Genomic DNA, 12,800 nt, shown 5'->3' with positions numbered 1-12,800 from the left:
TTGTGGGGCTCGGTAAGGGATCTGGATATTGGATATGGCAGCGCTAGCCCAACAAAAAGGTTGTGAACCACTGTTCACTAGCCACAGACTGTGTGTGAAGTCGTATTTTCATATTTTCTTTTGTTCAAGTGTGATAGAAATACTGACTCATTGTAGAAGTCTGGCTGTAGAAGTTGCTTGCATTCGTCTAAATGTGAGCCTCACCTTCCAACACCCCTATGCACACAGAGAAATGAATAAGTAATTATTAACCTGGCAGAAACCAACACAACACTGATCTATCTCTGTGTGTGTGTGTGTGTGTGTGTGTGTGTGTGTGTGTGTGTGTGTGCGTGTGCGTGTGCGTGTGCGAGTGAGTGAGAGATGTTTTGCTGCATAGAAGTGGGTTTGGTAAAAGTCTCACCCTGGTGTCTTCTCTAAGTCACCTGGCATTGGTGGCTATTTCAGTTTCTCTCTCTCTCTCTCTCTCTCTCTCTCTCTCTCTCTCTCTCTCTCTCTCTCTCTCTCTGGCATTTCTTATCTTTCTTATATCCCAGCACTTGGTTTTATTTCGTATCGCTTCGCAGCACCGAGGCGCTTTGTATTATAGCAGATTGTTGAGTTTTGAAAGTCACTTTAAAACAGTTCGGTTTTGCATACAGGAATACATCAATGATCAGCGTCTTTGCGCACAGTGCGCCATGCAGTTTGAGTGGTTATAGACACGTTTATTTATCCAGAAACATATCTTTTATGGCTTTGTTTTATTTACGGTTTGGGAGATTCAAGGCCAGCACTGCGAGGCGTGATTTATTTTTTATTGTTTTGTCTCGTCACGTCTCGCTCCAGAATTCGCCACAGGGGTGTCGGGGAAGAGGTCTTGTTGTGTGTGTGGGCCTGTCGCGCGTCTCTCGCACAGCGGGACACACGACCCAATAATCGTCAAGACTGAGGATGGTGTCGTGTGTGAGCTCATACGATCCGATGAAAAAATTATAATATCTTATTGTAGGCGAATTCTGTTCATCTGTTGAGGCCCTTAGCCTCTCTCCATTATCCTCCATGTCTTTGTCTCCAGCATAATTCTCTCTCCTCCCACGTTGTTCCGTGTGTGTGTGTGTGTGTGTGTGTGTGTGTGTGTGTGTGTGTGTGTGTGTGTGTGTGTGTGTGTGTGTGTGTGTGTGTGTGTGTGTGTGTGTGTGTGTGTGTGTGTGTGTGTGTGCGCCTCCTCTCTCTCTCTCTCTCTCTCTCCTGATATCTCAGTCTCCTGCGTCTCTGACCTCTTACTACAGCCTCTCTACAGCGGCTCACTGTCAGGTGAAAAGGCAACACTTTCTATGAAGCCCATATCTAAAATGCATCATGTATTTTATATAATAGAATAGGCTAGCTGAGTATTTTAGTGCTTAAAAAAAAAAAAAAAAAACATAGCCTAACGAAATACTTTTGAAAATAATGTAATAGGAGAAATTCGGCTCGTCGATCTTTTCACCATTTTTGAAGATTTTTATGACGATTTCCACGGTTAATCTCCTTTGCAGTTAGCACCCCCTGGTGGCGACTACTTTGAAAACCTGAGCATAATTGTTGATTTTTGGGCATAAAGCAGGTTGGCAAACGCTCAAACAAATCAAACTTTGACCACAAAATGCAAGGCCTGAGACCGTCTCTGCTCTCTCTCTCTCTCTCTCTCTCTCTCTCTCTCTCTCTCTCTCCCTCTCTCTCTCTCTCTCTCTCTCTCTCTCTCTCTCATATCTGTCAGAGTCATCCTATGGCACCTCTTCTTCCTAAGACTTAATGGAGGCTTTTTCTATGGTTGTAAATCTGCCTGGAGATACCCAGAGGCTCACTCTACCTCTCTCTCTCTCTAGCTCTCACTCTCTCTCTCCCCAATCCCTCAATCTTCCCCTCCTCTTTTCATGTCACCATGATTACATAACAGAGGAGTGAGTGAAAGCGAGTGACATCTTCTGTGTGTGTGTGTGTGTGTGTGTGTGTGTGTGTGTGTGTGTGTGTGTGTGTGTGTGTGTGTGTGTGTGTGTGTGTGTGTGTGTGTGTGTGTGTGTGTGTGTGTGTGTGTGTGTGTGTTTGCGAACTGCTCAACATTTAATTAAGGCTTAACCACTTGGACCTCAGCTTCCATATTCTTGGGGGAACGTTGTCCAAAAATAGCCGATCTACATGGCTCACAAGGCTTGGCAACAAGATGCGTGGCGTGGGCTATATTTGGCAAAGAGTTTTGGTGTAGAGGAAAATGAGCGATCCAAGTTCAGAGCCAACTCAGGTCTAATTCTGTGTCGAGCAGTTCTCGAATTGGTTTTGTGTCAAGGACCCCCAAATTGATATATAATAAAGCAGCAGCCGCGGACCCCATCTGAAAAGGTTTTGTCCCCGGGACCCCCAGAAGCGAAGATTTGTGTAATCAATTTTTTCATTACACAATTTTTCATTACCTTTTCGATGTAAAAAATAATGAATCATAAAATCTAAAATAGCAGATGTACAAGCTCTCAGCGCGGCACAAAGTGACACACTGATAAGCTTGTAGATCAGCTATTTTTCAAACGTATACTGTTAATTTTGTCGACTAAGACTAAGACTAAAAGACTACAAGATTTTGATATTTTGTCGATAAGACTAGACTAGACTAAAACTGTTTCAAAAGACTAAGACTATGACAAAGACTGTTATTTGTGTTATTCAAAAGACTAAGACTAAGACTAAATCTAAGTCTAAGACTAATGGATGCAAAAATTAACATTGGTATGTAACTGCAATTAAATTAAATCCAAATACATCTTTTATGTATGGTTTATTTTGACCAAGTGACAGGAGTGACAATGACTTGTTCAGAATTATGTGGTTATATTAGGCTAAAAAACATATCCTAAAAGATGAAGACTAAAAGTCTGAGACTAATCCCAAAAGACTAAGACTAAGACTAAAATGTTTTGATATTTAGTTGACTAAGACTAGACTAGACAAAAACAATTTCAGAAGACTAAGACAGGACTAAGACTAAATGGTGTGTTATTTAAAAGACTAAGACTAAATCAAAATTTGCTGAAAAAATGAACACATGGATAAAGTGGTTCAAATTATCGTGCATTTTCTTTTTTCACTTTTAGACCAGTTACAGTATAACCTGGTTTTAGACGGACGTCTAATACCTCAAAGGGTGGAGACCCCTTAGTACCCCTGGGGGGTCCGCGGACCCCACTTTGAAAACCACTAGTGTTTACGTGGACCTCTCTCTCTCTCTCTCTCTCTAGTATCAGGTAACATCCCGGGCAGGCAGTGTTGTGTTTGACCTCCACACTGAAGTCAGAGCCAGGGACGTGCTGGCCATTGGGAAAAGCGGGACAACTCCCGAACGGCCAGTTCATTCCCGGCTGGTCCAGGCCGGCCATTAGGAAAAAAATGAAAATAAAATGTCTGCCTTCGTTCCATTTTGGGGGCTGGGTGGCCAACAAAGTAAATCGTCACTGTCGGGCAGAAACCTTGTATCTCCAAGTTTCAAATTTGTAATTTTTTTCGCAAAGCCCTGCTTCCTCATACAAGGCTGTCAAACAAAAGTAGTGAAAACAGCCGATCGGCTGCTTGTAGATCACTAGTTTAAATCATTTTTAAAACGATAAATACAAAACAAGCGGTTTTGGACAAGGTTTCCACCCGACAACGACGAAATATAACTTATGTAATTGGCCCAAGCTGGCCTGTCACTTGTCATGATCTGAAATGGCAAATCTTTGAGTAGCAGCAGCGCTATAGAGAGAGATCTCTTTCGTGCAATGAGGGCCTCTCCAACTCTTTTTTCCCGGGCTGAATCAGGGGCCCAGCACGTCCCTGGTCAGAGCACCTGGTGCAGTGAACCCCAGAGAGATACATGTTTAATACACACAGCCACTACTCAGTGGAATGTTCCGCCCGCACGTCTGAAATCCCTGACTTCCCTTCCCAAGTTTATGAGACTGATCTTAAAATCATGGCTTCATTTATTAAGTTCTAATTGGACGTAAATTACCTCGTCCCCTGGCTGCAGATGGCTCACTCGTTCGGTGTGCCTTTATAAAGTCGATTGTTCCGCGTGTACTGTTCAGAGGCAGAACACTCAGATCATAGTCATTATGTTTATTTCATTTTTTTTTTTTTTTTTTTTTAGTGTTCTTTAGTGTCTCTGGGTCTTTTTGTTTATTTTTTTCACCCAGTGCCAATGCCTAAGCTGTAACACTGGGCACTACTCTCCCTCTGCCAACCTGGGGATTTGAATTACTGTTCACTTATTGTTTTACTTTCTGTGGCTGTCATACCTCAATTCTCATGCCAAATACCTACATAGCTATGCATATGGCTATGCGTTCACACTTGTTATTTTATATTTTTATGTGCAGCAAGTTCTAGCAACAGTGAAAATAGCACATTATAAGTAAACAGTGCTCTTATTTTACATTCCACAGACCAGAAGACAGAGCGCTCTGGCCCACGTTCAGGCGTTGAGACAGGTGTTGTGTTTGTAGTTGGTTGCGTTCCCTCTCAAACGAGCACTTGCCCGGTCGGGCATCCCGACAGAAAACTCCATCTGCCCAAACGTTTTTATTTACCCGCCAGGGGCAGGTTGGCAACCCTCAGTGTCGAAGCCTGACTTGTTTCAGACTGGGACATTTTTATGCAACCAAAACAAACAGTGAAAACACCCAAATACAGTGAGAGCAATGTGCTTCTGCAGGTAAAACACTGTGCTATTCTACTCCAGTGTCTGATATCGTCGTTGTCGGGTGGAAACCTTGTATGTCCAAAACCTTTTGTTTTGTATTTATCATTTTTAAAATGATTGCTTTTGTGCGATGGCCTTGTATGATGAAGCAGTGCTTTACTTTGCGGGGAAAAAAAATGTTTTGTTTTGTTACACAGGGCAAGGTCGCATACCATAACTTTCAACTTTTATCTTTCTATTTTATCCCCTGGTTATTGTTCAACAGCAAGGTTGAGTTGCCTTGCTGTTGTTAATGTCTTGTGGACCTTGCATTGCCACACCAGCATTCTGCTGCTTGTACCTTCTTACACAGGCTCACTGGAATGTCTGGATCTGTTGTCAGGGAAGCATTTCAGATGCTCTGACAATTGAAACCGTCTCTTTTGGTCTTCTTTGTGCATCTTTAGCGCTCAGAAAAAAGCTGCACAATCCTTTTGTGAATTCGCCCCATAGTGAATGTCAAATTGGTCAGTATTGTGCCGGCGTGGAGAGAACACAAGAGGTTGGGCGTTCAGACATTTTCTTTTTTGTGCGCTCGCCGGACACGTTTTTTTTTTATCCCGTCGCATAGCAACACTTGGTGGACCGGTTTTGCATTTTTGACCCGCTCAGAAAAAGTCCTATACTGATATGGTCTAATATTAGACCCCTGTGTCTGCAGCACGGCAGTGTGGAAAAGGATACACCGAGCTCTGTCTGCACTGTACCGAGTAGACCTCCAGACCTGTGGTTCTCAAACATTTTTTGGCTCAGGGCACCTCTGTAAATAACTTGTTCATCCACGGCACCCCTGAATCACATTGTTACAGTATACCTTACATTTATGTCAAATATTTTTTATGTAAATCTTTCCCCCTAAGATACAGTACTGTACAGGTCGAAAATAACTTTTACACTTTGCGTTAAACCACTTTTAACTCCAGCATCCCAATTCTGCGGGGAACATTCACCCAAAATATCCACTCGCATCACCTTATATATTGCGTGACGCATTGTGAGCTTGTAGATCTCTTCGATCCTTGTACTGCAGGTGCAGATGTACTGCAGGCTAGTGGCAAGTTGGGTAGCACTTTAAACGAAGGTGCTGTTAATAAACATTTATTAACATATAATAAACATTTATTAACAATTAATAAAATCATTTATTAATGTTAATAATTGTATCTATAAGACAGTTATTAATGTTTATAAGGAATTTAATAAACATTTATTAACAGTTAAGAGGATGTTAATAAGACAATTTATAACTGTTAATAAGTGCTTTATAAGACACTTATTATTTCTTTATAAACATTTGTAAGGCATTCAATAAAGTTAATAGTAGGTTTATTAGACATTTATTAACTTTTAATTGCTTATTTCTAAGACACTTGAAAAAACGTTTTCATTTTTCTAAAACGTTTTTAAGGAATTAATAAACATTCATAAACTGTTAATAACCTTTAATAAAAGTTATTAAGATATTTACACAGTATTAAGTAACAGTTTAATAGATGTTAATAATATATGTACATAGCATTAATTAACCGTTATGAGTTTACTGAACCGTTGGTAAGGGAACTAATAAACCTTAATAAATTGATAATATATTAAGGTTACTAAAAAAGGGTCTTATAAACGGTAACAAATCCTTATTAGACGCTTGAAAACCAAATTTATTCTTAATAAATGTTTATAAGAACTGTAAAAATCATTAATAATATTTATTAAATGTTAACACATGTTAATAAGATGTTTATAAAGCTTTACTTAACCGTTAACAGGTTACCCTAACCTAACCGTTGGGAAGGGATCTAATGAAAATTAATAAACTGTTTATAATATATTATAAAACTGTTAATGGGGTATGAAATAGTCTTATGCACTTGGGGGGTAAAGAGGAACGGTCATTTACTATAATTAAACAAACCTTTATAATGTGTTTTATTAACTAGAAAAAAGACTTATAAACATCAACAACTTGTTAACAATGTCTTTATTAACACTTAAATAGGCAGGAACAGTCATCTATAAACATTTATAAACAGCTAGTTCGTTTAAAGTGGGAACAGTCATCTATAAACATTTATAAACCTCTTACAACAAATAAACAGTATCTTATTAACAATAACAAATACTTAACAATGCACTTATTAAAGTGTGAACAGTCATCTATAAACATTTATAAACAGCTAGTTCGTTTAAAGTGGGAACAGTCATCTATAAACATTTATAAACCTCTTACAACAAATAAACGGTGTCTTATTAACAATAACAAATAAATAACAATGCACTTATTAAAGTGTGAACAGTCATCTATAAACATTTATAAACAGCTAGTTCGTTTAAAGTGGGAACAGTCATCTATAAACATTTATAAACCTCTTACAACAAATAAACAGTGTCTTATTAACAATAACAAATACTTAACAATGCACTTATTAAAGTGTGAACAGTCATCTATAAACATTTATAAACAGCTAGTTCGTTTAAAGTGGAACAGTCATCTATAAACATTTATAAACCTCTTACAACAAATAAACGGTGTCTTATTAACAATAACAAATGTGTCCCAATCTCACTGAGAGCCAGTCATCTCGGAAAGTACAGCTTTAGACAGGGACTAAAAATACTTTTTTTTTTTTTCTCACTAAAATGTGATAAAGCCACTAAAGCATTTCATAAATTTCAGGCTACATTTCACTTAAACGCCAGAGCTTAACTCTGCATGTAAATAAGACTTTTTTTAATTAATGTGAGAGATCGTCAGGTCATTTGCAGGTTAGAAATTTATTTAGAACTTGAATATCTCAAAAGTAGTATTTCAGCATGGCATCATTCTATAAGCCATATCTTCAAAACTGTTGGGTCAATCTCCACAACCAATATATCATTTTGTAGCTATGATCCCCAGCTTTCAAATGAAATGAAAAAATGAAAATGAATAAAAATCCAATGACTGGCTCCCAGCCAAATTGGGACACAAATACTTAACAATGCACTTATTAAAGTGTGAACAGTCATCTATAAACATTTATAAACAGGTAGTTCGTTTAAAGTGGGAACAGTCATCTATAAACATTCATAAACCCTTTAACAACAACTAAACAGTGTCTTATTAACATCAACAAATTGTTAACAATGCACTTATTAACGATTAGACATTTCACATCTAACATTGCCAGAATACATTGTTACACAAGTTGATTTACCAATTATCTTACCAGGGAAGGATTATGTGGGGAAACAACAATCAAATGTGAAAGAATGATGGCATATAAAAACAATGTTTTAACCAAGGAAGCACTTACATTATTTGTTTTCCCTATAGAACCTGCCTTACTTTTGTGCAAGTTCTCTACTATAGAATAAACACTACAATATTAAAGGACCACTTCACCGATTTACACCCTTTTTTGTTCATATACTTGGTCCTAACTAATGCTCATTATGTTTTGCTATCATTGGCTGTGAACAGTTCAGACACCGGCCTACTAGTGACATCCTATTCCACGGACAGGACCCTAACGAAGCAATTATGGTCCTAAGGGTCAAATTCGTTCTCCTGCTATACCACTAAAATGTGGAACACCCTACTGAAGGCCTTAAAGGAGTGCAAATCCCTAACGTGCTTTAAAACGGCCCTGAAAAACCACTTACAGGCGGCAGCTGCTCCAAACTGGTAACAACTATCCTGTCCTAACCTTACCTCCCCCCACCCCCAGACCCTCCTATTGTAAATAACTTTTGCACTGTTTTTGTTTCTTTTGTTTACAAGTGCTTTTCTGATATAGATCTACTGCACAGTACTGTGTTCTATCTGTCTGTCATTCAATGTTATGAGTTAAAGAGAAGGATCTCAACGGAAATAAGCATCGCCTTACCAGAGTTTCCTTTTTGTTGACCTTGTACCTTGCAAAATTTCTAATACATAACTCAATCAATCAATCATCGATGGGAAAGTTATTGTGGGCATTCTATTCCTGGAAAGATCGCATGATGAAAAAGTAGACATTGTGTTTTAAAAACTATGACAACAATGATGTCACTGGTAGGCAGGTGTCCACAGACATTGACAGAGTAGATCATGTTTTTTTTTTTTTCATTTTGAGCATTTGTGTGTTCCAATTAGGCTATATGAACATGGAGAAAATGTTGCCAGTTGACTAAAAGGTTGTGTCCAATTTGGGTATTAAAATAAATGCCAATGCATTCCTCCTACTGATGTTCTATCCTACTGGCTCATCTGCCAGTGCAGAGCCTCCATCAGAAGGACATCCTCAAATTCAAGTGGAAATTGAATCATATCATATTTGCTAGTAGTATGAGACAAAACATCAAGATGACCGGAGCTTGGCGTGCAGAAAGTCACTTTCACCATTTATCTTACTTTTTACTGCACAAACAGAAGTAGTAATATTTTTGGTCTAGTGACTTCCTTTGCAACTAATATAATATCAGTCCAGTTTGTGTACAACTTTCGCCGTACACTTCTTCCTCCTGCCATCGCTTGAAGGCGAGGAGCTTGAGGAATTTGAGGCGAAGGTGGCAGAGGTCAAGTAGCTGGACTCGGACGGTGACTTGAAAGAGGTTGGAGACTCATTTCTTGGTGCTTCTAGATGCTGCGACAACAAAATACAAAATGTACATTAATAGAAGGTTCGGAGTCTTTCAGCATTTTAGACATGTTTTGTTCATAAATATGTTACAGTTCAGTATTTCTTTCTTTTCTTTTTTTTTTCACCGCCACCATGAAGCTGATTTGAACATTTTAAACTGGCATTTCTTCCTCTGCCTAGGGAATGTGTGTGCAATATTTCACTTGCATTGCACTCTGTGTTCATGATTTGAGGCATTTTGTTCAAAAGGGAGCACACTTGCAAACTTTGGAAGCCAATCTTAGCCAAACAGGATGGAATTTGAAAAATCTGAAAGACCTGTTTCGTTTAATAACACCGATTGGCGTGATTTTTGGACAAAATCGGTAGAAGTACTATCCAAAAATTTGTTTTGCACACATTAGCCTCCTGGTGGCGCCATAACAGGCCCATGCCGAAAATTGTGCAGAGGTTCTGCTCTGGCACCCAAGGAGTGTGAGTGCTCAGTTTCGGCCTGGCAGAGAAAATGGGTTTGTAAAAATCTGCCTCCTGGTGGCGCTATAACAGCAGAGGTTCAAATAATTCTTTTTATCTTCACCTATTACAGAGGGGACGGAAGTGCAGCAGGACCATTTTAGTAATACATTTATACTGAAAATGTAAATAATGAATAAATAAATATATATATTTTTTGAATCCAGCAAAAATGTCATGGACCCCCCTGCAGTACCTCCGGGCACCCTAGGGGTGGTGGACCCCCTGTTGAGGAACTCTGATTTAAGTCTTGAGAGTATAAAATGAAAACAAATTGGCTTGCTCTTGCTCTCAAGGTCCATTGGGTTACCAACTCTCCTTCATTTAGCTGGGGACCACCTGGAACCCCCTCAAGGACCACTGTTGGTCCCCGGACCGCTGGTTGAAAACCACTGACCTATTAGATGCAATATTATCCTTTTTAATACTGTATTAATTCCCATTATAACGTATGTATTCCCCTTTAAAGGTGATACACTATGAAATTTCACTTTTCCTATTTTAAAACCTTTTTTTGGGGTCCCACTAGCACCTTCTATCCTCACAAAGTCCCATTTCTAACCGTTGTGTCTTGCTCTGGTTTTGAGAAGGCGAAGGTTAAAAGTATCCCACGGGTTCTCAAAACAGGCTATTTTTTTGGTGGGGGGGGGGGGGGGGGGGGGGGGGGGGGGCGCAGTTCAGGCCAAAGGTGGTACTGCAGCTGAAATGCTCTGAGAGCCATTCAAAAATGAGAGAGGCTCTCTCTTCAGGAGTGGTAATTTAGCCTCAAACCTTTTGAAAAACGTTTTTGGGACATAAAAAATATGACATAAATACTTAAATGCATGGTGTATCACCTTTAACTATGAATTGAACTAGTAATACGTACTCAATAGCAATGTAGTTGTAGCTACTACAGAGCATCACAGTGACTTAATCCATTCAAACCGAGTGGTTTTGATTTAGGGATGTCACCGAATAATCGATTTTCGAATAATCGACTCGATTAATCAATAATCGATTTTAATATTTCATAATCGAAAATCGGAAAAATATTAATATTTTTTTCCCCTTTTTTTTTAATACTATTTTTTGGCTTAGTTAGTTAGTTTCAACCAAAATATAGGCTAATAATAGTATTAATTGATAATAGTAAATGGCCATTGATTTATTATTCACACCAGCACCAACTGTAAACTGTGTAGACTGTAGAGTGAAGGAGCAGAGCAGAGTGGCAGCTGACTGCTACACTCTCCCCTCCCCCCTGTCTCAGACACAGGTGTGATTGATTCAGGCTTGATTGTTTGGTACTTGGTAGCCATCATCAAAGAAAAGGGAAAACAGCGTTCTCTGTATCGTAAGCATCACTGAATCTGTTCTTGAGAGATTACACTGACACACTAAAAAGAAAGATGAAGAGTAGTAGTTAGGCTACCAATTACCTGAAGAGCCATGTTGTACATATGTAAATGTGCATTGAAATCCAGTAAAAAAAAAACGAAAAACAGAAGAAAGAAAAACGTTTTTTTTATTTATTTTTTATTTTATTTTTTTATTAAAAAATCATAATAATTAATAATCGATTTTCGATTAATAATCGATTATTGCTATAGAATAATCGATTTTGATAAAGGTCCATTTTTGACATCCCTAGTTTTGATGTAGACACATTATGTAAACTAAACAATAAGTGCTTGGCTAGCCTGCTGCAACACCACATTTGATACAGTTAGCTAGATTTAATAGCTTAAATAGCTTCTCATATATTACCACAATGATACAGAGTGCACCAAAGCATGTTTCAACAATAGACACAAAGGTCTCAAACCCCTCCTTGTTTTTAAGAAAGATATCTGGGCATAAATAGGAAGCAAATGAGCTAGCAGCAGGGATAGCAACAGGCCTGAGGCCTGTATGCTAGCTATGTGTTATCAACACAATTACTTTTCCCTTCAGGTTCACAAACTCAAATGAGAAAAGTTCTTGTTAGCTTACCAAGGGAGATGTATCAAAGACCAATGCTGTGCTGCTCTTGCAGTGAATAAAGGTGAAGAAGAAAAAAAAAAAAACGTTTTCACTGAGGTAGTGTGCTAACCAAATAATTAGCAAAAACGATTTTGCTTCTTTCTCTCTAAAAGTATCTTTCTTCATAAACCTTCTAGTTCTGTTCAATCAAAGTCACTTCTCAATCAAACATCTTCACTTCAGAATGAATTGTGTTCACTCAGAAAACCATCTCATGTCCTCTCTCATGCATGCAGCAGAAAAACAAGGAAGCATGTCTACACTTCCTGGTCCAGAAAGTAAAAAACAGGGCGGTCCTTAGCACCTGATTGGCCAACTCAGCCAACTCACAGCAAGCAATGTTCTTATTGGCTCCCCCTGTTAGCACCAAACATTTAACCCCTGAAATGCCAGTTCAGTTATTGTGCTGAGATGACCTGGTTTTAGATTATTTGTTGGTTTATTTCATCACATACTTAGGTGACTATTAAATATGTTGATGGCCTATTTATTGCGACCGTTAGGTCGCAGTTACTTGCACTCCTATATACTATCCAAACCTCCACCGGCTGTCAGTCCGTCCCTCTGTCAGTCAGTCTGTCAGTCTGTCAGTCACACGTCACACGTCACACTTTTCCCCTGCTCATATCTCCGCAACCGTTGCCCCGATCCATGCCACATTTTGCACACACACTCCTTGCCTGCCAAACCACAACCTCCACCCATCAAATCTCACATGGCCCTCTTCTAGCGCCACCATGAGGCAGATTCTTGCAAAACACATTTTTGGACACTGCTCCTACAATTTTTGCCCTAAAATCACGCAAATCGGTACACAGTATATCTACACTCATGTCATCAACATGGATCTTTCCCATGTAGCGCCACCTTCAGGCCGATTTTTTAAAACACATTTTTGGACACTGCTCCTACAGATTTTGCCCTAAAATCACGCAAATCGCTACACAGTATGT

At 39.0% G+C, this 12,800-nt stretch overlaps 1 protein-coding gene across 1 annotated transcript in view; it reads left to right on the top strand.

Moving 5' to 3' along the window:
- The window catches only part of nhsl2 (NHS-like 2), a gene marked incomplete at both ends in the record, with an annotated part of 231,149 nt that overhangs the window by 121,388 nt on the left and 96,961 nt on the right, over positions 1–12,800 (top strand). The gene's annotated exons all lie outside the window — the stretch shown is intronic.

The sequence above is a fragment of the Nannobrachium achirus genome (assembly GCF_963921795.1).
Source record: "Nannobrachium achirus genome assembly, chromosome: 14".
NCBI classification, from domain to species: domain Eukaryota; kingdom Metazoa; phylum Chordata; class Actinopteri; order Myctophiformes; family Myctophidae; genus Nannobrachium; species Nannobrachium achirus.
The sequence above is the reverse complement of the archived record's forward strand: the minus strand, read 5'-3'. Positions and strand labels throughout refer to the sequence as shown.